Here is a 12368-nt window from a genome sequence, read left to right as displayed (position 1 = left end):
TTTGAAACTCTGTCTCACCTTCCTTGAGCATGTTCAGGTGAGAGGTGTCCCTTGCCCTGTTGCCACTGTCCTATTCCATGAACCTGTGACCAGAGATACAGCCACCCACTTAAGGGTGGGGACATCTAGACTTTCCCCCCTCTTCTGAACTTTGATACCCACATTGATGTACACTTCCTATTAGTCACCTTAGAGACTCACACATGCCTCATTAAGGTCATGGCAAGCAAGGACAATGTTAAAACACCAGCTCAGGTGTCCTCTCTTTGATGGGCTGTGTTTGCCTTCTGCACACAGGCCTGGATTCTTCCATGTTTAAGACATCTGTCAAAAAAGCAGTTGCCCTGCGCTCTGGCTCTTCCACACACAGACCTCCTATGCCACACCAATGTGTTCTCAGACTGTGTGTAAGGGGTGGGATCTCCCATAGCAGTCATCTGGAGGGGAGACAAGAGAAGCTTCTGGAAAGGCAGGGCCTGGAGACCCTATGGCTGGAATCTGGGTGGTTATCCCCTCAGCGATGAGGGGTTAAAGGTGGAAGCCTGGGAGACAGGGTATGAAACCAGCTTTCCTCCCTGAAGGTGACTGCAGCATACCAGGTAAACTACACCCTGGAGCTCTATCCTTTCAACTTTCCCCTCCTTCTCCAAATTAGGGATCTTCTCCAAAGTCCCAGGGGTGACCTGAAGGGCCCTTATCCTCAGCTTTCTGTCTGCACTTCTAGAAAGCAGCCCAGAAAGCAAGCAGAAGTGAACTTAATACAAGTCCTACATAATACAAGTCTCCTTGCCGCTTACATCCTAGACACCAGTGTGCCCTGAGACCTGGAGCAAGGTCGCTGACATGGGCCCCTGCCTGCCTTTCTCCTTTCACTTTCAAGCTCTGCCTCTGCTGTGCTAGGTGGAGGCGTCTTTTTAGGACAGATGAGGACTAAGAGACACCCAGTCTTTTGTAAAGACTAGTTAGTTGAGGGTCTCTGTCATTCAGATCTTGCACATTTTTCTGAGCAAGTGAGAAAGAAGTTCATCACCTAAATTGGTGATCAGGGACGCAATCACCATCAGGCTCACTAAGCAGTCTTGTGTTTCATACAAACTTCCGCCGTCAGATCCAGGTGGAGCCCGCAGCTTAGGGAGTGGGAGATGGGGAGGTCCAGGTGGAGCCCGCAGGTTAGAGGTGGGAGCTGAGGGAGGTCCAAGTGAGGCCCGCAGCTTAGGGAGCTGGAGCTGCGGGAGGTCCAGGTGGAGCCCGCAAGTTAAGGAGCTGGGGGCGGTTTCCAGGGTGAACGCACTCCCTGTCCCCGGGACCCAGTGGATGTTCTGCAATGCCATGCTGCCTTCCGTGGGTGACACAATCCTGTTTCCCCAAGTGGACCAGGCAGAGGTCACCGCCCACCCACCAAGGGGTCGCCCACTCACTGCATGAAGGAGCTCCGGACCGCACAGGCGACTGTCCCACCCCGCTTCCGGGGCGTCGGGGGCGGGGACCCGGCCTCGACCAATCAGCGCGGCCCGCGGCTTCCTTAAAGGACCTGCGCCGGAAGCGCTCCCGTCCGGGCGGGGTGTGGCAGGTCCTTGTCGAATGCTTAGGGTGGGGAGTCCATGCAGCGCGGCTGGTCCATGTAGCGCGGGGTGTCCCCTGCAGCGCCGGGCATCCTGCATGTAGCACGGTGGGTGTCCCTACAGCGTGGGGCATCCTGCATGCAGCGCGGGGGTTGTCCCTACAGCGCGGGAAAGGGATCTTGCATGTACTGCAGGGCGTCCTGCATGCAGCGCGGGGGGTGTCCCTACAGCGCGGGGGGGTCTTGCATGCAGCGCGGGGTGTCCTGCATGCAGCGTGGGAAGGGGATCTTGCATGCAGTGCAGGGCGTCCTGCATGCAGCGCGCGGGGAGGGGGGTTGTCCCTTGCAGCACGGGGATTTTAGCAGGAAGTTCAACCCGCAGTTCCTCCGGGGTCAACCCGTGAGAGCAGACCCAGGCAGGCAGATCCACACAGGCAAGCAGGTGGGAGAGCTTCCAGGTGAGGCCGGCCATGTACCCGCGTGCTGCAGACAACTCTTCTCCGCAGCGTTTAATCAGCAGTGTCGGTGTGACTCCCCACAAAACGTCATCAGGCTCTTTTTAGGAAGAAGAATGTGTCCTGCGACAGATTGTCATTTAAACAATAACTCATTATACACGGGGCTTGGTGGGAGTTTCCCCCCCAGAGCTTTTATATGAATTTATTAACTTTAAAACACTACTATAGTTTTATAACTTTTAATATTTAGGGAGCTCTGGTGATTGCTGCGCTACAATCCCAGCGGCACCTGTTTCAAATTCACCAGCTGCTCTTCCGAGAATGACAATCTCCTGTGCAATTTACCACCTCTGAAAACCCACTGGAGGGTCAACAATGGGTCGCTTGCGGCTCCAAGGCACCCCACAACAACATAGTTGAGTGTTAAAAGAAAACAAAGTCGTGAACACATAAGGACTGCAGTCTGTCACCTATGCATTCTTGCATACCAAATATTAGCAGTGAGTGTTTTCGGTGGACTCCATTAAGAATCAGGGCACAGAACCACACCCCTGGGGTGATGTCTCATCCTCCTGTACTGCTTCACTGTAATATGTCTTTCTGGGTTTGGGTCAAAGCCCACGGTTTTCCTGATCCATTTCATCAGTCTCTTCTTCCTTCCTCTCAGGAGTTTTCTCAGCAGAGAGAGAAAACTACTCTTGAGAAAGTTTCCCTTAAATACGGTGATTATCATTGTTGTCAGGTGCTGTCGAGTCAAGTACAACTCATAGCCACCCTATGAACAGCCAACCTGAACCCTGCCCTATCCTGTGCCATCCTCATCTTTGGGACACTCGAGCCCACTGCTGAAGTCAGTGTCCATTAATATTGGGTCTTCCTCTCCTTCTTTGTCACTCCATCTTTCCAATCATGATTGATGTCCCTTTTCAAGGAATAGCCTCGCCTGCCTAGCTACATGTCCAAAGTATGAAAGATGAAGCTTTGTCATCCCTGCCTCCAAGGAGCATTCTGGCTGCACTTTTCCCAAGACATTTGTTCTTTTAGCAGTCCATGGGATATTCAGTGCTCTTCTCCAGCACAACTCAAAGGGATCAGTTCTCCTGTAACCTTATTCATTGTCCAGCTCTCTGATGCACAGCAGGTGATTAAGAAGACCATAGTCTGAATTCACACACTTTAGTCTTCAGATTGACATCATTGCTTTTCAGTATTTTGGAGAGTTCCTTGACAGCCGACTTGCCCAATGTAATATGTCTCCTGATTTCCTGACTGCTGGTGCCAAGGGCTTGATTGTTGATCCAAGCAAGGTAGAATCATTGACAGCTTCAGTCCTTTCTCCACCTATCATAATCTGTACTATTGGGCCTGTAGTGAGGATCTTTGTCTTCTTGATGTTGAGATGTAATCCATACTGAAGACTGTAGTCCTTGATCTTCTGTAACAAGCGTTTCATATTCTCTTGACATCTAGGAAGCAAAGTTGTGTCATTTGCATAAAACAGATTGCTGATGAGTCTTCCTCCAATCCTGAAAATTCAACGATAGGGTGCCCTTTTTCATATAATCTATGACAAATTGGCATACCATCATTTAGCACACATTTGATATTCTCAGACTTGACAATCTGACCTGGATGAGAGGTGAAGACTATGATTCAGTTGTCAAGAGTAGGTACACAATCTTCAACCAGCTGTCTGTCCAAACCCATGAGAAGGTCTTCTAACAAAAACAGTTTGCTCCTTCTGCTCTAAAACAATGATACTATCTCCTTCCTCCAGTCCTGCTCTTGGTCTCCTTCACCATGGAATGGTACCTTCTGACCATCTTCTACAGCTTTGTCAATATGAACTTCGAGAATCTTTTCCTCTCCATCTCTCTTCCTTCCATTGCAGCTTTCCCATCTATCATTGGGTCTGACCGGTTCTCCGTGGCTGTGGCACTCCGTGCACACAGGCTGACTTTGACAAACCTTTCCAAGTCCAATCTGATGAATTCTTATTTGCATTCCAGCCCCTTCTAAATTTGAACTGCATTCTCCTGCTCCTCTCTTACCTTCTAGACCTTCCCATTTGTTACAAATCACATCTTCTGCTGAGCTAGTTTTCCTACTGCAACATTATATCGATCTTCTAATGTTACTGAGAACTGATGGAAAACATTTTCCCCTCTCTTTTCTCTCTGTGTTCTCCCACCACCTCCAAAAAGTTTACCAAAGATGTTCCTGGGTGAGCCAAAAATTCTCCACCTGCTCCACCCTCTTTGTTCTCCTTTATCGTATAATCCTCTTGCCTTTGTAGCAGAAAGCATAAGCAAGAAATCTGTTTAAACGTCTCACCCTCTTTTGGATTCTTACAAAGGTGGTATTTCAAGACCAGATCCCTATCAGCTTTTTTCATCTGTTCCAGAGTGACATTGGATTTGAGCCCCCCCCCCCAAATCATAATTTCTTTCCCCATTTTCCATCACCTTTGAGCCGGCGGAGGCTGTTGTGGGGCAGGCCTCTAACCAAACGTTCTGGAAAGTTCCTCATTATAAACATTTTTAGGGGATTTTCTACATGGCAGATATGTGTAATGTTGACAGTGGACTGTTTTTCATTTGAATCACAAACTGACTGGTGGTGTCAGGAGAGGGACTGGGGAACAGAGGCATGAAGTGTACCAGGTGACAGTGCCGGAGAAGGTGACACTGAAATCTCTCTGAAATTTGTGTGAAGTGTTTCAGCAGCAATGGTGTAACGGGGGCTGATATCACACGTTGGAGTAGCCACCATATCGCCCCCTCCTTGCCTCCACACATCCCTCCCACACCCTTGTCAGTGCCATAGACCCTCACATACTAACCACACAGATTTCTTGTTTTTGTTGTTGGGTGCTGTCAGGTACGACTCATAGCGACCCTGTGAATGACAGATCGGAACGGTGCCCTATCCTGTGCCAAAGTCTACATCTGACACACTTGAACTTTTTGTTGCAGTAACTGTGTCAATCTGTTTGGTTGAAGGTCTTTCTTTTGGCAACCCTCTACCAAAGGCTTTTCCAAGCATGATGTCCCTTTTCAAGTAGTAGTGTCTCCTAGCAACAGGTACTGTCAGGTCCTCTGTGGAACCGGAGGAAATTCTGCACAATCCTGTGTCATCATAACAGTCCCCACCGTGTTTAAGTCACTATGCCAACATGTCATTCCAATAATTCTTCCTCTCTTTCTCTGACCCACACTCTTCCAAGCATGATGTCTTTTTCCAGGTTCTGAGCCCTTCTAATAGTCTGCCCAAGTCAATATTTATTATAGATTAATATGTGATAGGCAGGAAAAGAAAGGACAATCTCCTCTTGGGTGACCAACTGCCTCTGAAAACCCATGATGAGAGTCAGCTATGGGTCAGATTTGACTCACTGGTACACAACAACGGTAAGTGATAAATACATAAGTTATAAAGTGCTAAAATTTAACTTTGGTTGTTATTTGCTATTGGGTCAGACCCGAGTCATAGCAACCTTTTGGAATGCAAAACAAAACTCTGCCCAGACCTGCATCTTCGCAGCCAATGTGTGTGAGCTGGTGACTTCTGGATAAGCTGACAGGGCAGACCAGTTCCTCATCAACTGAAGCACCAGGAAATAAAGATAATGGCTAGATACAGATGATAATCCTGGAACTCAGAGTTGAAAGGGAAAAACTTAAAGAAAACATCTAAGAAGGAGACCGATGAATCATAAACGGCATGTGTGGCCATACTCCGATCAGCACCGGAGCTCGGAATTGTGGGGGTGTCCATATCGGCAGCTGGCTCATGACAAGAAAAATGCACTGTCCCCCCTTGTTCCGCATACCCTCCCCGTGATCAAGGAGGTGCCTTTGTTTTTATCTCCATTTCTTTTCTCTTTTGGCTTTTCTCCTTTTCCTGGCCCGTCTTTTTTCCTTGTATGTAGCTTTTCTAATTTGATTCTCCTTCCTTTTATACCCATCCCAGTTCTGGTTTTCCTTTTTCCTCTACTGCTTAATCTTGTGTTTTGTGCTACATTCACACCTCCATCCTCTGTCACCTATATCAGAATACAGGAGGGAAAACACCAAGAATTGCCAAATGACCATGACTCACTCAGATAACCTGAAGACAACATAATACAAAGACAACAATACCGCAGTGTCCCAGAGGTAACAAATGCCTTTAAACCACTTCTGAAAACGGGATAAGGAGGCACAAAAAAGTGACCACCAAATGCCGCTGCTGTTATTAGGTGCCATCAAGTCAACTGCAGCTCAGAACGCCTCTCTAAACAGATCTGCACCTTTCCCTAACCTGTGGCATCCTCACTGCCTCTGACATGCCCCAGTCAATTTATAGTTACAGTCACTCTGTCAATCCATCTCGAGAGTTTTTCTCTCTCACCTTCCCTAGCTTGATGTCCTTTCCCAAGGAATAGCCCCTCCTGACAATTTACTCAAAGTGTGAGATGAAATTTCACCATTCTTACCTCTAAGGAGTATCTTGTCTGCACCACCTCCAGGACAGACTTGTTTATTCTTTTGGCTGTCCATGGGATATTCACTACTCTTCTTCAACACCAAAATTCAAAGGCATCAATTCCCCTATCATCCTTATTCATTGTCCAGCTTTCAGATGTATGAGAAACAATTGAAAATGTCATGGTTTCGATCAAGCACACTTTATTATTTAAATTCACATTGTTACTGTTTAGCACTTTGGAGAATGCTAAAAAAACCTGAAACAATAATGAAGAAATGATAAGAAAACATATTTTAAATGAACACAGCACAGAAAAGTAAATGAGACTCAAGTAAACCCATAGTAGAGAGGCAGCAAAATGGCAACAGTGAAACCGTACCTGCCAATAAGTCCACTGAATGTGTACAGATTAAATGCACCAATCAAGGGAAAAGGAGCAGAGAGTAGATAAGAAAACATGGCCCAGGTGTTTCCTGAAAAAGACAGACCTTAGAGACAAGGATAAAGACAGACTAATAATCAAAGGAGGCAAAAAAAAAGGCAGGAATGCCACTGTTTAGCACTTTAAAATGTCTTTGACAGAAAATTTGCTCAACACATCTTTTGATTTCTTGACTGATGCATTTTGGAGTGTTGATTATTGTTGTTGTTGTTATGTACCTTCAATCAGAACTAATCCATAGCTGAACCTCTCCGTGGGTGAACTGAGGCGGTAAATTACATAGGAGGAGACTACTCGTCTTTCTTCTGAGGAGCAGCTGGTGGATTAGAACCATGTGCCTTTGGGTTGACAACACAATTTCTTACCAGTAAGCCACCAAGTAAAATGAAATGATGCACAACTTCAATCGTTTCTCCATTTATCATAATATTGCCTATTGATAGAGTTGTATGGCTGTCTTCTTAATGTTGAAGTGTAATCCATACTAAAGGCTATGGACTTTAATCTTCTTCAATCAGTATTTCAAGTCCTCTTTACTTTCAGCAAGCAAGGCTGTTACCTACACAAAGCGATTGGTTGAGGAATCTTCCTCCAATCCTGGTTGTACATTCTTTTCATATAGTCCAGTTTCTCAGATTGTTTGTTGAGTATACTTATTGGATGGGTAGAGTGGAAAGATACAACCTGACACACACTGTTCCTGATTTTAAACCGTGCACTAATTCCCATGTTCTTTTGACTGACTGCTTCTTGGGCCATGTACCCATGTACGAATTCTGCTTAAACACAATTGAGAAATCTATTTATCCACTACTGCTATTGCACTACTCTTCCACATGGTGTCACTGTTGAGAAATAAAAACGTCCAATCGTCTAATTCAGAGCTGCCCAGGCACACGTGTGTCCTGTACTTGAAGTCTAAGGTTAAAACTCAGAACTTGAAAAACAAAACAAAACAAAAAAAAACCCGAAAACTCAGAACTTGTTACTAGAGTGTAGAGACCATCGTAGAGTGGCTTAACCCGAAACGCTTTCTAAGTCAGCTGCACAGTATGCAACTATTTGCCTGCTCTCATGGCCTAGTAAGAAGCTGCACTACAATCCCAGAGGCAGCAGTTCAAATCCACCAGCTATTCCACAGGAGAAGGATGGGCAGTCTCCTCTTTTGTAATTTACTGACTCTGAAAACCTGCTGGAGGGTCTGCTCCCACTCCATGACATAACCTACTCACAGACAGGTCCTTGGCTCATCGTGGCCCCAGATAAATGGATAAATTCACACCCCTTGTGAAAACATCATTTTTAAAAGGAAATATCACTAAGAGAATATTGAAAGGTAAAAAAATATTTAACTGCTACTTTGTACATCTAAGTGCAGGGATAATATTCTTCCCCAATGTCGCAACTGAGAGGCACAGATTGTTCTGTCCACTGGTGCCTCCACATGGTGTGGAAGAATGTTGAGAAATGGACAAAGTTCAAATCAGACTTGTAGAAATCTCTCGGAATGCTCTGTTGACTCAGAGCCTGCCCATGCACTCGTTTTGGAAAACAATGTTGAATATCCTCTGGATTGACATGGAGCTTCAAAATCCTTACCTCCAGGGAGAAACTTGATTTCACCCTCTCTAGGACAAACCTGTTTGTACTCTTGGCAGTCCATGGATGTTCAAGACTGTTCTTCAGCACCACAACATAAAGGCATGAATTCTTCTTCTATCATCCTTAGTCTTTGTTCAACTCCTTAATGCAAAAAATTGCAAAGACCATGGCCTGGATCAGGCTTTCTTTAGTCTCTAGACTGACATCGTTGCTCTTCAACACTCTGGAGAGGTCCTTGACAGCAGATTGAATTCATCTAATGCAATTCATCTTTTGATTTCCTGACTGTCTGTGCCGAGAGTGTTGATCATGGAACTGAACAAGCTGAAATTGTTAACAATCTCAATCTCTTTTTCTCTCTGTCTTGTGCCTACCAATTGGCCCAGAGGTGATAATCTTCTATTCTTGATGTTGAGCTTCAATCCTTATTGACAATTACAGTCCTTGACTTTCACAGCAAGTACTTCAGGTCCTCCTCAGTTTCAGCAAGCATGATTGTGTCATCTGCATAATGCAGGTTGTTGATGAGCCTTCCTCCAATCCTAATGCCACATTTCTCCTCATAAAGTCTAGCCTCCTGAATGATCTCTTATGCATATAAATTGGACAGGTATTGAAACAGGACACATACCTGACATGCTCTCTTCCTGATTTTGAACTGTGCAGTGTTTCCTTGTACTGTTCTGACCACTCCTTCCTGGTCCAATATGGGTTTTCCATGAGCACAATCAAGTGTTCTGGGATTCCCATCTTCTCAAGGTTAGCCAAAATTTCTTGTGACCCACACAGTCAAATGCCTTTGCATAGTCAATGGAACACAGATGGCCATTCCTCTGGTCCTCTCTGCTTTACACAAGTTCTATCTGACATCAGCTGGGATGTCTCCCAACTTGTGTTTCTGGTAGATCTCAGTAAATGTACTGTTCCTGTTGCTTTTGGATAATCTTTATGATTTTGCTTGTAATATTGTTTGATAATTTCTGTATTCTGCCAGATCCCTTTCTTTTTTTGGAATGGAAGCATAGATCTCCTCCAGTCAGATGACTAGGTAGCTGTCCTCCAGATTTCTTGGCACAACAATCTGGTGAGCATGTTAAAAGCTACCTCTGTTTGTTGAAATATGTCAGTTGGTATTCCATCAATTCCTGGGACCTTGTTTTTGCCAATTCCTTCAGAGCAGCTTGAACTTTCTCCTTCATCACCCTTGCCTCTTGATCAGATGTTGTTTCATGAGCATCTTCTGTGTAAGCCAATTCTTTTTGTTACAGTGACTCACTTTGTGTACTACTTCTGTCTTCTTATGTTTGGCATTTCTTGCAGTACTTAAGGATGCTATGGTAAGAATAATGAATGATCCAGGAAGCGTCATAAGAAGATATGAGTAGTTGATGATCTGTTCCACAATCAACACCTGGCCTCATTTTCATAGCTGATACTGAGCTTCTCCAGCATTCTTTCCACAGATGTAATCAATCTGATTTCTGTACAGTCCATCAGGTGATGTCCATGGGTATAGTCGTGTTTGTGTTTCTTGTAAAAGGTATTTGCAGGGTCCACACCCAATTATTCATAGTGTGTCTCTAAGTCATAGTTGTCTTGTAATGCATCAACTCTTCAGTCATTTTTTCCTAGCTCTTACATTTGGTGTTTTGATTTATTTTGAGTTTATTTTTGTATATGATGTGAGATAGCAGTCCAGCTTAATCTTTTTATTATACATACCCAGTTTTTCCATGATATGTCTAGAGCTTTGACACAAAGCTGAGCCCTGCTTGGATTGAGCACATTCCAGACCTAAGTTTAAGGCAGATGTGGGCTTAATAGGGAGATACAAAGCTAAGACCCTAAAGTCACAGGAATTCTCAGGCTTTACATTTAAAGGCGAAAGTGGCTTGAATATTCCAGTGCTGCAAGTTGGTGACATAGTTGATACCTGTTACATTTAGCCGAAACCGCGGGATCAAACAAGAATGGCTTGATTGTTTCAGTCAAGCCGTAGCCTTGGTATTGCAAGACAGCTATGTGGGTAATTCAATTTGTAAATGGATTGAATGAGTTCAAAATGCTACCAGCAGTGAATAACTTGTATGGTAATTAAGAGCACAAATACTGAAACTGGCTCACCCACTTACTTAAACTTTGTGCCTTAGTATCTGCATCCCTGAAATCAAAACTCAAACATACTGCCATTGAGTTCAATGCTGACCTCCGGTAGATTTCTAAGACTGCAAGTCAGCCTTTTTAAGGAGACGGCCCAGCTTTCTCCTTTGGTTCCACTGGTGGGTTTGAACCAACGGAGAGGTACAACTTTTGGGTTAGCAGCATAACTCCTCGTGGGCTATGCCGCCAGAGCTTTCTATGCCTAAGACACGAGTTGTTATAAAAATTAAACTAGTTAATAACCAAGACACATTGTTTAAGAAAACAAATACATTGTTTAATTAAACAATAAAACACATTGTTTGACATAGAACAGATGCTGTATGTTTTGTTCTGGAGTTCTTAGTGCTAAGAATCTGTGCTGCAATCTCTAAGGTGTATGGTTCAATTCCACCAGCTGCTCTGCAGGAGAAGATGGGTAATCATCTCCTGTGTGATTACTGCCCCTGAAAACCCGCTGGAGGGTCAGCTGTGGGTCAGTTCTGACTCAACAGCGCACAACAACATAACACGTGTTTTGGTGTCATTACTGTTTTATCTTTGTTTTTATTACTGAATTTTGTTTCATTTTTTTGATAGTTGAAAAAAGTGACGATGTGGCTTGTTGTGGTTTGTCACTGCAGCGGAGTGATTGGAGATGATCAGAATTGAAGGGTCAGAAATGTAGAGGAAAACCAAGGAGCAGGAGGAACTGGAGTATAACTGAGGCCTCACATTTTAGTCCAAGCGTGTAAGACTGTTCCAGCAAAACAGTGACTGCTGCGGTGCTGAAGAAGAATGAGGATTTCCACTTGAATCATTCTTAGAGATGGCCCACCTGCGTTCTGGACAGCACATCGTACAGAGTACTCCTAAAATCTTCTCTCTTTCCCACTGACAGCAGTGTTCCTATCTCTCCTCCGTTTCAAGCATACAGTCTCTGTAACTCTCATCTAAACCCTCCACCTCAGCCCGTTCAGCTCCATGGCTTGCTCTAAGCCTGTGACTTTCTGTTTCTCACAGTTCCTAAGACTTGCAGCTTAGCTTCCCACCCAGAATGCCTTTAAATTTTTTCAACAAAAGTTTGATTTTGATGAATAAATCATCTACCTAATTACAATTTTTTTTCTTCGTTTCTTTCCAGTTCTCCACAATCCGGTGTTACTATTCTGTATACCTCTTCAGTGGCTGCCATGACCTTCTCCTCTTTTTTCTTCAACAGCCCAGAGTAACACAAAAATGTCTTGTCACGTTACTGAGTACTGAAAAATGAGTATGGAGAATTATGAGACTGTTATTAGGTGGTGTCAAATTAACTACAACAACTCACAGTGACTCTCAGAACAACAGATCTGAACCTTACCCTGCTTTGTGCCATTGTCACGATCTCTGATATGTGCTAGCTCCTTATTTCAGTAATTGTATCAGTCCATCCTGTTGAAGGTTTATCATTAGGCATCATCAAACCACCACCAACTTCCTGCCGAGTCTGAGCCATTTGGTAACTGCTGCCCTGCTTGAGTCCAGTGTTGCCGGTTCAGTGTCAGTCTCGGGGAGGCTCTTGCTCTTTTTCTGGGTTCTGACCTTCTTCACCCAGCATGATAACCTCCTCCAGGGACTAGTACCGACTGATGACATTCTCAGAGTGTGTGACATTAAGTCTCGTCTTCTCACCTCCAAGAAACATTCTGGTTGC

General features: G+C 44.6%; 1 pseudogene; it reads right to left on the bottom strand.

Annotated features, from left to right (window-relative positions):
* Nucleotides 1-3552: 3552 nt before the first annotated feature.
* LOC102856524 lies at nt 3553-4474 on the bottom strand (annotated as a pseudogene).
* Nucleotides 4475-12368: the final 7894 nt, after the last annotated feature.

The sequence above is a fragment of the Elephantulus edwardii genome, unplaced genomic scaffold (assembly GCF_000299155.1).
Source record: "Elephantulus edwardii isolate Elephantulus edwardi_28Jun2011 unplaced genomic scaffold, EleEdw1.0 scaffold00014, whole genome shotgun sequence".
In the NCBI taxonomy this organism is placed as follows: domain Eukaryota; kingdom Metazoa; phylum Chordata; class Mammalia; order Macroscelidea; family Macroscelididae; genus Elephantulus; species Elephantulus edwardii.
Note: the sequence above shows the minus strand (reverse complement) of the source record. Positions and strands in the feature narration are given on the sequence as shown.